This window comes from Mesoplodon bidens, assembly GCF_964165515.1.
Source record: "Mesoplodon bidens genome assembly, chromosome: 8".
NCBI lineage: Eukaryota > Metazoa > Chordata > Mammalia > Artiodactyla > Ziphiidae > Mesoplodon > Mesoplodon bidens.
This window is the reverse complement of record NC_138165.1, coordinates 56,801,917-56,812,570: the sequence shown is the minus strand read 5'-3', so window position 1 is coordinate 56,812,570 and position 10,654 is coordinate 56,801,917. Positions and strand designations below refer to the sequence as shown.

At 39.2% G+C, this 10,654-nt stretch overlaps 1 long non-coding RNA gene across 1 annotated transcript in view; it reads right to left on the bottom strand.

The window, feature by feature from the left end:
• Nucleotides 1-6,836: 6,836 nt before the first annotated feature.
• LOC308621684 overlaps nt 6,837-10,654 on the bottom strand; it is a 368,756-nt gene continuing 364,938 nt past the window's right edge. Inside the window, exon 5 of the long non-coding RNA XR_014016497.1 lies at nt 6,837-7,119. This is a non-coding gene — a long non-coding RNA (uncharacterized lncRNA). The remainder of the gene's footprint in view (nt 7,120-10,654) is intronic.

Here is a 10,654-nt window from a genome sequence, read left to right as displayed (position 1 = left end):
ACAAATAGCTCAATTTCGTTTCTTTTTATGGCTGAGTAATATTCCATTGTATATATGTGCCACATCTTCTTTATCCATTCATCCAATGATGGACACTTAGGTTGTTTCCATCTCCTGACTATTGTAAATAGAGCTGCAATGAACATTTTGGTATATGACTCTTTTTGAATTATGGTTTTCTCAGGGTATATATGCCCAGTAGTGGGATTGCTGGGTCATATGGTAGTTCTATTTGTAGTTTTTTAAGGTACCTCCATACTGTTCTCCATAGTGGCTGTACCAATTCACATTCCCACCAGCAGTGCAAGAGTGTTCCCTTTTCTCCACACCCTCTCCAGCATTCATTGTTTCTAGATTTTTTGATGATGGCCATTCTGACTGGTGTGAGATGATATCTCATTATAGTTTTGATTTGCATTTCTCTAATGATTAATGATGTTGAGCATTATTTCATGTGTTTGATGGCAGTTTGTATATCTTCTTTGGAGAAATGTCTATTTAGGTCTTCTGCCCATTTTTGGATTGGGTTCTTTTTTTGTTATTGAGCTATGTGAGCTGCTTGTAAATTTTGGAGATTAATCCTTTGTCAGTTGCTTCATTTGCAAATATTTTCTCCCATTCTGAGGATTGTCTTTTGGTCTTGTTTATGGTTTCCTGTGCTGTGCAAAACCTTTGAAGTCTCATTAGGTCCCATTTGTTTACTTTTCTTTTTATTTCCATTTATCTAGGACATGGGTCAAAAAGGACCTTGCTGTGATTTATGTCATAGAGTGTTCTGCTTATGTTTTCTTCTAAGAGTTTGATAGTTTCTGGCCTTACATTTAGGTCTTTAATCCATTTTGAGCTTATTTTTGTGTATGGTTTTAGGGAGTGATCTAATCTCATACTTTTACATGTACCTGTCCAGTTTTCCCAGCACCACTTATTGAAGAGGCTGTCCTTTCTCCACTGTACATTCCTGCCTCCTTTATCAAAGATAAGGTGACCATATGTGCGTGGGTTTATCTCTGGGCTTTCTATCCTGTTCCATTGATCTATATTTCTGTTTCTGTGCCAGTACCATACTGTATTGATTACTGTAGCTTTGTAGTATAGTCTGAAGTCAGGGAGCCTGACTCCTCCAGCTCCGTTTTTCGTTCTCAAGACTACTTTCGCTGTTCGGGGTCTTTTTTCTTTCCATACAAATTGTGAATTTTTTTGTTCTAGTTCTGTGAAAAATGCCAGTGATAGTTTGATAGGGATTGCATTGAATCTGTAGCTTGCTTTGGGTAGTAGAGTCATTTTCAAAATGTTGATTCTTCCAATCTAAGAACATGGTATATGTCTCCATCTATTTTTATCACATTTAATTTCTTTCATCAGTGTCTTATAATTTTCTGCATACAGGTCTTTTGTCTCCTTAGGTAGGTTTATACCTAGATATTTTATTCTTTTTGTTGCAGTGGTAAATGGGAATGTTTTCTTGATTTCACTTTCAGGTTTTTAATCATTAGTGTATAGGAATGCCAAAGATTTCTATGCATTAATTTTGTATCCTGCTACTTTACCAAATTCACTGATTAGCTCTAGTACTTCTCTAGTAGCATCTTTAGGATTCTCTATGTATAGTATCATGTCATCTGCAAACAGTGACAGCTTTACTTATTCTTTTCCGATTAGGATTCCTTTTTTTCTCTGATTGCTGTGGCTAAAACTTCCAAAACTATGTTGAATAAGAGTGGTGAGAGTGGGCAACCTTGTCTTCTTCCTGATCTTAGTGGAAATGCTTTCAGTTTTTCACCACTGAGGACAATGTTGGCTGTGGGTTTGCCATATATGGCCTTTATTATGTTGAGGAAAGTTCCCTTTATGCCTACTTTCTTCAGGGTTTTTATCATAAACGGGTGTGGAATTTTGTCGAAAGCTTTCTCTGCATCTATTGATATGATCATATGGTTTTTCTCCTTCAATTTGTTAGTATGGTGTATCACGTTGATTGATTTGCGTATATTGAAGAATCCTTGCATTCCTGGAATACACTCCACTTGATCATGGTGTATGATCCTTTTAATGTGCTGTTGGATTCTGTTTGCTATTATTTTGTTTAGGATTTTTGCATCTTTGTTCATCAGTGATATTGGCCTGCAGTTTTCTTTCTTTGTGGCATCCTTGTCTGGTTTTGGTATCAAGGTGATGCTGGCCTCGTAGAATGAGTCTGGGAGTGTTCCTCCCTCTGCTATATTTTGGAAGAGTTTGAGAAGGATAGGTGTTAGCTCTTCTCTAAATGCTTGATAGAATTCGGCTGTGAAGCCATCTGGTCCTGGGCTTTTGTTTGTTGGAAGATTTTTTTTTTTTTTTTTTTTTTTTTTTTTTGCGGTATGCGGGCCTCTCACTGTTGTGGCCTCTCCCGTTGCGGAGCACAGGCTCCGGACGCGCAGGCCCAGCGGCCATGGCTCACGGGCCCAGCCGCTCCGCGGCACATGGGATCCTCCCAGACCGGGGCACGAACCCGTATCCCCTGCATCGGCAGGCGGACTCTCAACCACTGCGCCACCAGGGAGGCCCCTGTTGGAAGATTTTTAATCACAGTTTCAATTTCAGTGCTTGTGATTGGTCTGTTCATAGTTTCAAATTCTTCCTGATTCAGTCTTGGCAGGTTGTGCATTTCTAAGAATTTGTCCATTTCTTCCAGGTTGTCCATTTTATTGGCATAGAGTTGCTTGTAGTAATATCTCATGATCTTTTGTATTTCTGCAGTGCCAGTTGTTACTTGTTTTTCATTTCTAATTCTATTGATTTGAGTCTTCTCCCTTTTTTTCTTGATGAGTCTGGCTAATGGTTTATCAATTTTGTTTATGTTCTCAAAGAACCAGCTTTTAATTTTATTGATCTTTGCTATCGTTTCCTTCATTTCTTTTTCATTTATTTCTGATCTGATTTTTATGATTTCTTTCCTTCTGCTAACTTTGGGGTTATTTGGTTCTTCTTTAATTGCTTTTGGTGCAAGGTTAGGTTGTTTATTCGAGATGTTTCCTGTTTCCTAAGGTAGAATTGTATTGCTATAAACTTCCCTCTTAGAACTGCTTTTGCTGCATTACATAAGTTTTGGGTCGTCGTGTCTCAATTGTCATATCTTTCTAGGGAATTTCTGATTTCCTCTTTGATTTTTTCAGTGATCACTTCGTTATTAAGTAGTGTATTGTTTAGCCTCCATGTGTTTGTATTTTTTACGGATCTTTTCCTGTAATTGATATCTAGTGTCATAGTGTTGTGGTTGGAAAAGATACTTGATACAAGTTCAATTTTCTTAAATTTACCAAGGCTTGATTTGTGACCCAAGATATGATCTATCCTGGAGAATGTTCCATGAGCACTTGAGAAAAATGTGTATTCTGTTGTTTTGGATGGAATGTCCTATAAGTATCAATTAAGTCCACCTTGTTTAATGTATCATTTACAGCTTGTGTTTCCTTATTTATTTTCATTTTGGATGATCTGTCCATTGGTGAAAGTGGGGTGTTAAAGTCCCCTACTATGAATGTGTTACTGTCGATTTCTCCTTTTATGGCTGTTACTATTTGCCTTATGTATTGATGTGCTCCTATGTTGGGTACATAAATATTTACAATTGTAATATCTTCTTGGATCGATCTCTTGATCATTATGTACTGTCCTTCTTTGTCTCTTCTAATAGTCTTTATTTTGAAGTCTATTTTGCCTGATATGAGAATTGCTACGCCAGCTTTCTTTTGGTTTCCATTTGCATGGAATATCTTTTTACATCCCCTTACTTTCAGTCTGTATGTGTCTCTAGGTCTGAAGTGGGTCTCTTGTAGACAGCATATATATGGATCTTGTTCTTGTATACATTCAGCCAATCTGTGTCTTTTGGTGGGAGCATTTAATCCATTTACATTTAAGGTAATTATCGATATGTATGTTCCTATTCCCATATTCTTAATTGGTTTGGGTTTGTTTTGTAGGTCTTTTCCTTCTTGTGTTTCTTGCCTAGAGAAGTTCCTTTAGCATTTGTTGTAAAGCTGGTTTGGTGGTGCTGAACTCTCTCAGCTTTTGCTTGTCTGTAAAGGTTTTAATTTCTCCATCAAATACGAATGAGATCCTTGCTGGGTAGAGTTATCTTGGTTGCAGGTTTTTCTCCTACATCACTTTAAATATGTCCTGCCAGTCCCTTCTGACTTGCAGAGTTTCTGCTGAAAGATCAGCTTTTGTCCTTATGGGGATTCCCTTGTGTGTTATTTGTTGTTTTTCCCTTGTTGCTTTTAGTATGTTTTCTTTGTATTTAATTTTTGACAGTTTGATTAATATGTGTCTTGGCGTATGTCTCCTTGGATTTATCCTGTATGGGACTCTCTGTGCTTTTTGTACTTCATTAACTATTTCCTTTACCATATTAGGGAAGTTTTCAACTATAATATCGTCAATATTTTCTCAGCCCCTTTCTTTTTCTGTTCTTCTGGAACCCCTATAATTCGAATGCTGGTGCGTTTAATGTTGTCCCAGAGGTCTCTCAGACTGTTCTCAGTTCTTTTCATTCTTTTTTCTTTATTCTGCTCTGCAGTATTTATTTCCATTATTTTATTTTCCAGGTCACTTATCTGTTCTTCTGCCTCAGTTATTCTGCTATGGATCCCATCTGGAGTATTTTGAATTTCATTTATTGTGTTGTTCATCATTGCTTGTTTCATCTTTAGTTCTTCTAGGTCCTTGTTAAATGTTTCTTGCATTTTGTCTACTCTATTTCCAAGATTTTGGATCATCTTTACTATCATTATTCTGAATTCTTTTTCAGGTAGACTGCCTATTTCCTCTTTGTTAGGTCTGGTGGGTTTTTATCTTGCTCCTTCAACTGCTGTGTGTTTTCCTGTCTTTTCATTTTGCTTATCTTACTGTGTTTAGGGTCTCCTTTTTGCAGGCTGCAGGTTTGTAGTTCCCATTGTTTTTGGTGTCTGTCCCCAGTGGCTAAGGTTGGTTCAGTGGGTTGCATAGGCTTCCTGGTGGAGGGGACTAGTGCTTTTGCTCTGGTGGATGAGGCTGGATCTTGTCTTTCTGGTGGGTAGGTCCACGTCTGATGGTGTGTTTTGGGGTGTCTGTGGCCTTATGATGATTGTAGGCAGCCTCTCTGCTAATGTGTGGGGTGGTGTTCCTGTCTTGCTAGTTGTTTGGCATAGGGTGTCCAGCCCTGTTGCATGCTGGTTGTTGAGTGAAGCTGGGTGCTGGTGTTGAGATGGAGGTCTCTGGGAGATTTTCGCCATTTGATATTATGTGGAGCTGGGAGGTCTGTTGTGGACCAGTGTGCTGAATTTGGTCTCCCACCTCAGAGGCACAGCTTTGACTCCTGGCTTCAGCACCAAGAGCCTTTCATCCACATGGCTCAGAATAAAAGGTAGAAAAAGTAGAAAGAAAGAATTAGTAGAAGAAGGAAAGAAAGAAAGAAAAAGAGAAAGAAAGAAAAAGAAAGAGAAAGAAAGGAAGGAAGGAAGGAAGAACGAAACAAGGAAGGGAGGGAGGGAGGATGGATGGAGGGAAGAAAAAAGAAAGATAAAGTAAAATAAAGTAAGATAAAATCGAATAAAGTTATGAAAATACAAGTTAAGAAAAAAAAAAAAAAGGACGGATAGAACCCTAGGACAAATGGTGGAAGCAAAGCTATACAGACAAAATCTCACACATATTTTGTATACATACAAAAGAGGAAAAGGGGAAAAAATATACAAAATCTCACACAGATTTTGTATACATACAAAAAGAGGAAAAGGGGAAAAAATCATAAATCTTGCTCTCAAAGTCCACCTCCTCAATTTGGGATGATTCGTTGTGTATTCAGGTATTCCACAGATGCAGGGTACATCAAGTTGTTTGTGGAGCTTTAATTTGCTGCTTCTGAGGCTGCTGGGAGAGATTTCCCTTTCTCTTCTTTGTTCTCGTAGCTCCCATTGCTCAGCTTTGGATTTGGCCCCGCCTCTGCCTGTAGGTTGCCGGAGGGTGTCTGTTCTTCGCTCAGAGAGGACGGGGTTAAAAGAGCAGCTGCTTCGGGGGCTCTGGCTCACTGTGGCTGCGGGGAGGGAGGGGTACGGAGTGCGGGGCAAGCCTGTGGCGGCAGAGGCCGGCGGGACATTGCACTAGCCTGAGGCGCGCCTTGCATTCTCCTGGGGAAGTTGTCCCTTGATCCCGGGACCCTGGCAGTGGCGGGCTATGCAGGCTCCCCGGGGGGGGTGTGTGTGGGTAGCGACCTGTGCTTGCACACAGGCTTTTTGGTGGCTGCAACAGCAGCCTTAGTGTCTCATGCCCGTCTCTGGGGTCCACGCTGTTAGCCGCGGCTTGCGCCCGTCTCTGGAGCTCCTTTAAGCAGAGCTGTTAATCCCCTCTCCTCGCACACCAGGAAACAAAGAGGGAAGAGAAATTCTCTTGCCTCTTCGGCAGGTCCAGACTTTTCCCTGGACTCCCTCCCGGCTTGCCGTGGTGCACTAACCCCTTCAGGCTGTGTTCACACCGCCAGTCCTCTCCCTGCACTCCGACCGAAGCCAAGCCTCAGCTCCCAGCCCCCGCCCTCCCCAGCGGGCGAGCAGACCACCCTCTCGGGCTGGTGAGTGCCTGTCGGCACTGATCCTCTGTGCGGGAATCTCTCCCCTTTGCGCTCCGCACCTCTGTGGCTGCACTCTCCTCCGCGGCTCCAAAGCTCCCCCACTCCGCCACCCACAGTCTCTGCCCGTGAAGGGGCTTCCTAGTGTTTGGAAACCTTTCCTCTTTTACAGCTTCCTCCCACTGGTGCAGGTAGGTCCCGTCCCTATTCTTTTGTCTCTGTTTATTCTTTTTTTCTTTTGCTGTACCCAGGTATGTGGGGAGTTTCTTGCCTTTTGGGAGGTTTGAGTCTTCTGCCAGCGTTCAGTGGGTGTTCTGTAGGAGTTGTTCCACGTGTAGCTGTATTTCTGGTGTATTTGTGGGGAGGAAGGGGATCTCCGTGTCTTACTCTTCCGCCATCTTCCCCCTTTCCTTTCCAACACCATTTACTGAAGAGACTTTTCCTACTGAGTGTTCTTATGATGGTAAATGCTTATTTGTTTTCTTGTAGTAGCCTATCCTTGAATTATTGGAATTGAATGTATTTGGTCACGTGCATTTCTAGTGGAGACACAGAAACATGTTACAAATTTAGATCCTGTATTGATTATAATTTTAAACACAAGTTTTGTTTTATCGGGTACCTGTAAAATATGCAAAATTTTTTCAGGGTAATACCAAAATTTATATAACTCCACAATTGAAATGAAATAGTTGCAAATTCTATATATATAAATATATCTATATCTATATATTTGTACGTGTATGTTTGTGTATATATATATATGTATATATGTGTGTCTGTCTATCTATCTATCTATCTATCTATCTATCTATCTATCTATCTATCTATCTATCTTTAACCACTGCGGTTATAAAAGGAAATAAACTAATGAATGAATTTTGTCAGAATATGACTCTCTTAAAATTGTACAAAGTATGAAATTTTAGTTGGAAACATGCAGCTTAAAAAAAAATAAGATAATCATCCTAAAAATTTGGCTCTTTGCTTGGGCTACTACTATAAAAGGGATTAAAGTCATGTTTCTTTGAGACGATGTTAGGGTTGCAGGTTCTACTTACTGCAGTAAGACTTTGGTGATACTTCTTTCCCAAATGAGTTCTCTTGAAGGAACGAAAATGTCTTGTTCTCATCCTCCACCCTGCCTGCTCATCCTTCTTTATATAATCACTTCTGCTTTAGTAAGCTGATTCTGACAAGTGTGAGCACAGGCAGTAATGACTAGACTCCAACAGTAGGTCATGAATAGAGGCAATTTTGAAGCCAATAAAATGGGTTTCAAGGCCTGTCTTATCATGATGTGCTCTCAGAGCAGAAGGTTGACTGCAGTCAGAAGATGAATCGTGAAATAGGAGGACCCACTGAAGTGTGATGCTGGACCAGGAGCATGGTTATTCTGAAGCCTCTCTTGATAGTGATCTGGCGATGCTAGTGAATTAACTTCATCTATTGTCCCCTTAGATCAGTTTCTTTCTACATGTCGACCTTGAACACCTGAGCACTGAGGTAACACCAAACATGATCAGGCTTTTCTGTTTGGCTTCAATTCTATCTCTTGAATCTATCATCTTACTGTAGAAAATTTTACCCAAAGAGGAATGAGACATTTTAAGAGTATAGTGGAGGCCTAGCCTTTTCTCACAGGAAACTACTTTTCTCTTCTCCAATTTCAACACTAAATTCGTTGTTGAACATGTCTTATTGTTCCCTGGGAAGAAACCATTACCAAGATACCTGTCCTTTGTGTTTCACTGCTTATTCTTGGGACTGCAGGGATTCTGGAAATCTTATAGTTGGTCAAAATAAATGTGATAATCTGGTTCCACTCAAATTTATCTTTCTTTCCTTTCTCAAAAACAATACCAGAAAGAAACATAATTATCAAAAGGTTTTTTCATGAAGAGGCAATTTGAAGTAAAATGTTTTTGCATTCCTCTGAAACATAAGTATATTCTTAAGTGAGATTAAGTGTGTTTTCTCTTCCTTTTCTTTTTCTCACCTCTCTACTCCTTCCTTTCTCCTTTTCCCTCTCCTCTCTCATTCCTTTCTTCTTTTCATTTTTCTTCTTGGGGTGGATTGTCATGCCTTTTCACTTAAAGGCAACATTGCGTAGAGATTAGGAACATAGGTTCTGTAATCAGGGTACATAGATTCACTTCTAACTTTCCTCATGTATATTCTGAGCAAGACATTTAATCTTTAAAATTTCAGCCCTCCTATCTCTAATATGGGCATAAAAATGCTATCTACATCACACGATTTTAATGAGAATTAAATAAAATAATCCAAATAAAGAGCAGGGGACATAGCAAGCACTCTATAGATATTAGATAATATATTAGTTCATAAATTTTAATATATTAGTATTGCAAATCTTTTTAAAGTATTTTGGAGTAGTTAGATAACACAGAAAGGAAAGGAAGAACTTGCCTATAAAATTATTTGACCCCTAATATATTGATTGATTTTTGATGGGATTTTCTGTGTATATTATGGTTGTCAGTTTTGCTTTTTAGTAAATTACGATGTATATTTTAAAATTTAACTAAGTTTTCAGATTAATCATTGTAAAATTGTATCAAATACCATTATATGATTACTTAACCTCATTCACTGTCCTTCATTCAGAATGCTGTCATATATTCATTTTCTCTTTTTCCTTAGATGAATTTGCCAGCTATATCTGTTTTATTAATCCTTCAGAGTATTAGAGTATAATTTGTATTAGAGTAAAATTAGTTATTAATTTTGATACTTTTAATCTTATTTTCTCAACTTTTACTTTCATCTTTACCTTTTCCTGTTATACATGCTCTTTGATTTCATTTTGTGTGTCTTTTATCAAATGTTTTAACCTGAATACATAATACATTTTTGTCATTTTAAAAAATAAAGACTGTAAAGCTATCAGTATTTCTCTGCATACAGATTAGCTGATCTTTCTTTCTCAATCTGTGGTCCTGGGACAACCTGGATGTTGTTCAAAGAAAGATGCCTGGGACTCAGTCAAGAACTTCTTCTTTAGACTCTCAGAAGACAAATGGTAGACACTGGCATTAAAATACATAATGGTTAACTAGAGTAAATCCCTATATATCTGAGATTTTTTCCCTTTTTTCTTCATTACTTATAGTTTCAGTTTAGATATTTATCCAACATTAATTTTAACAAGTGGCTTAAGTATTTTAAAAATGGTTAAAATTTTATGTCTGTTTTTTTTTTTAAATACATCTTTATTGGAGTATAATTGCTTCACAATGCTGTGTTATTTTCTGTGGTACAACAAAGTGAATCAGCCATATGCATACGTATATCCCTATATCTGCTCCCTCTCGAGCCTCCCTCCCACCCTCCCTATCCACCCATCTAGGTCATTGAAAAGCACTGAGCTGATTTCTCTGTGCTATGCAGCTGCTTCCCACTAGCTATCTATTCTACATTCGGTAGTGTATATATGTCGATGCTACTCTCACTTTGCCCCAGCCTCCCCCTCCCACCCCCTGTATCCTCAGATCCATTCTCTATGTCTACATTTTTATTCCTGCCCTGCCACTAGGTTCATCGGTACCATTTTTGTTTTTTCAGATTCCTTATATATGTGTTAGCATACGGTATTTGTTTTTCTCTTTCTGACTTACTTTACTCTGTATGACAGACTCTAGGTCCATCCACCTCACTACAAATAATTCAATTTCGTTTCTTTTTATGGCTGAGTAATATTCCATTGTATATATGTGCCACATCTTCTTTATCCATTCATCTTTCGATGGACAGTTAGGTTGCTTCCATGTCCTAGCTATTGTAAATAGTGCTGCAATGAACATTGTGGTACATGTCTTTTTTTTTTTTTTTTTTTTTTTTTTTTGGCGGTATATGGGCCTCTCACTGTTGTGGCCTCTCCTGTTGCGGAGCACAGGCTCCAGACGCACAGGCTCAGCGGCCATGGCTCACGGGTCCAGCCGCTCCGCGCATGTGGGATCTTCCCGGACTGGGGCACAAACCCGTGTCCCCTGCATCGGCAGGCGGACTCTCAACCACTGTGCCACCAGGGAAGCCCAAAAGCAACATTTTTAG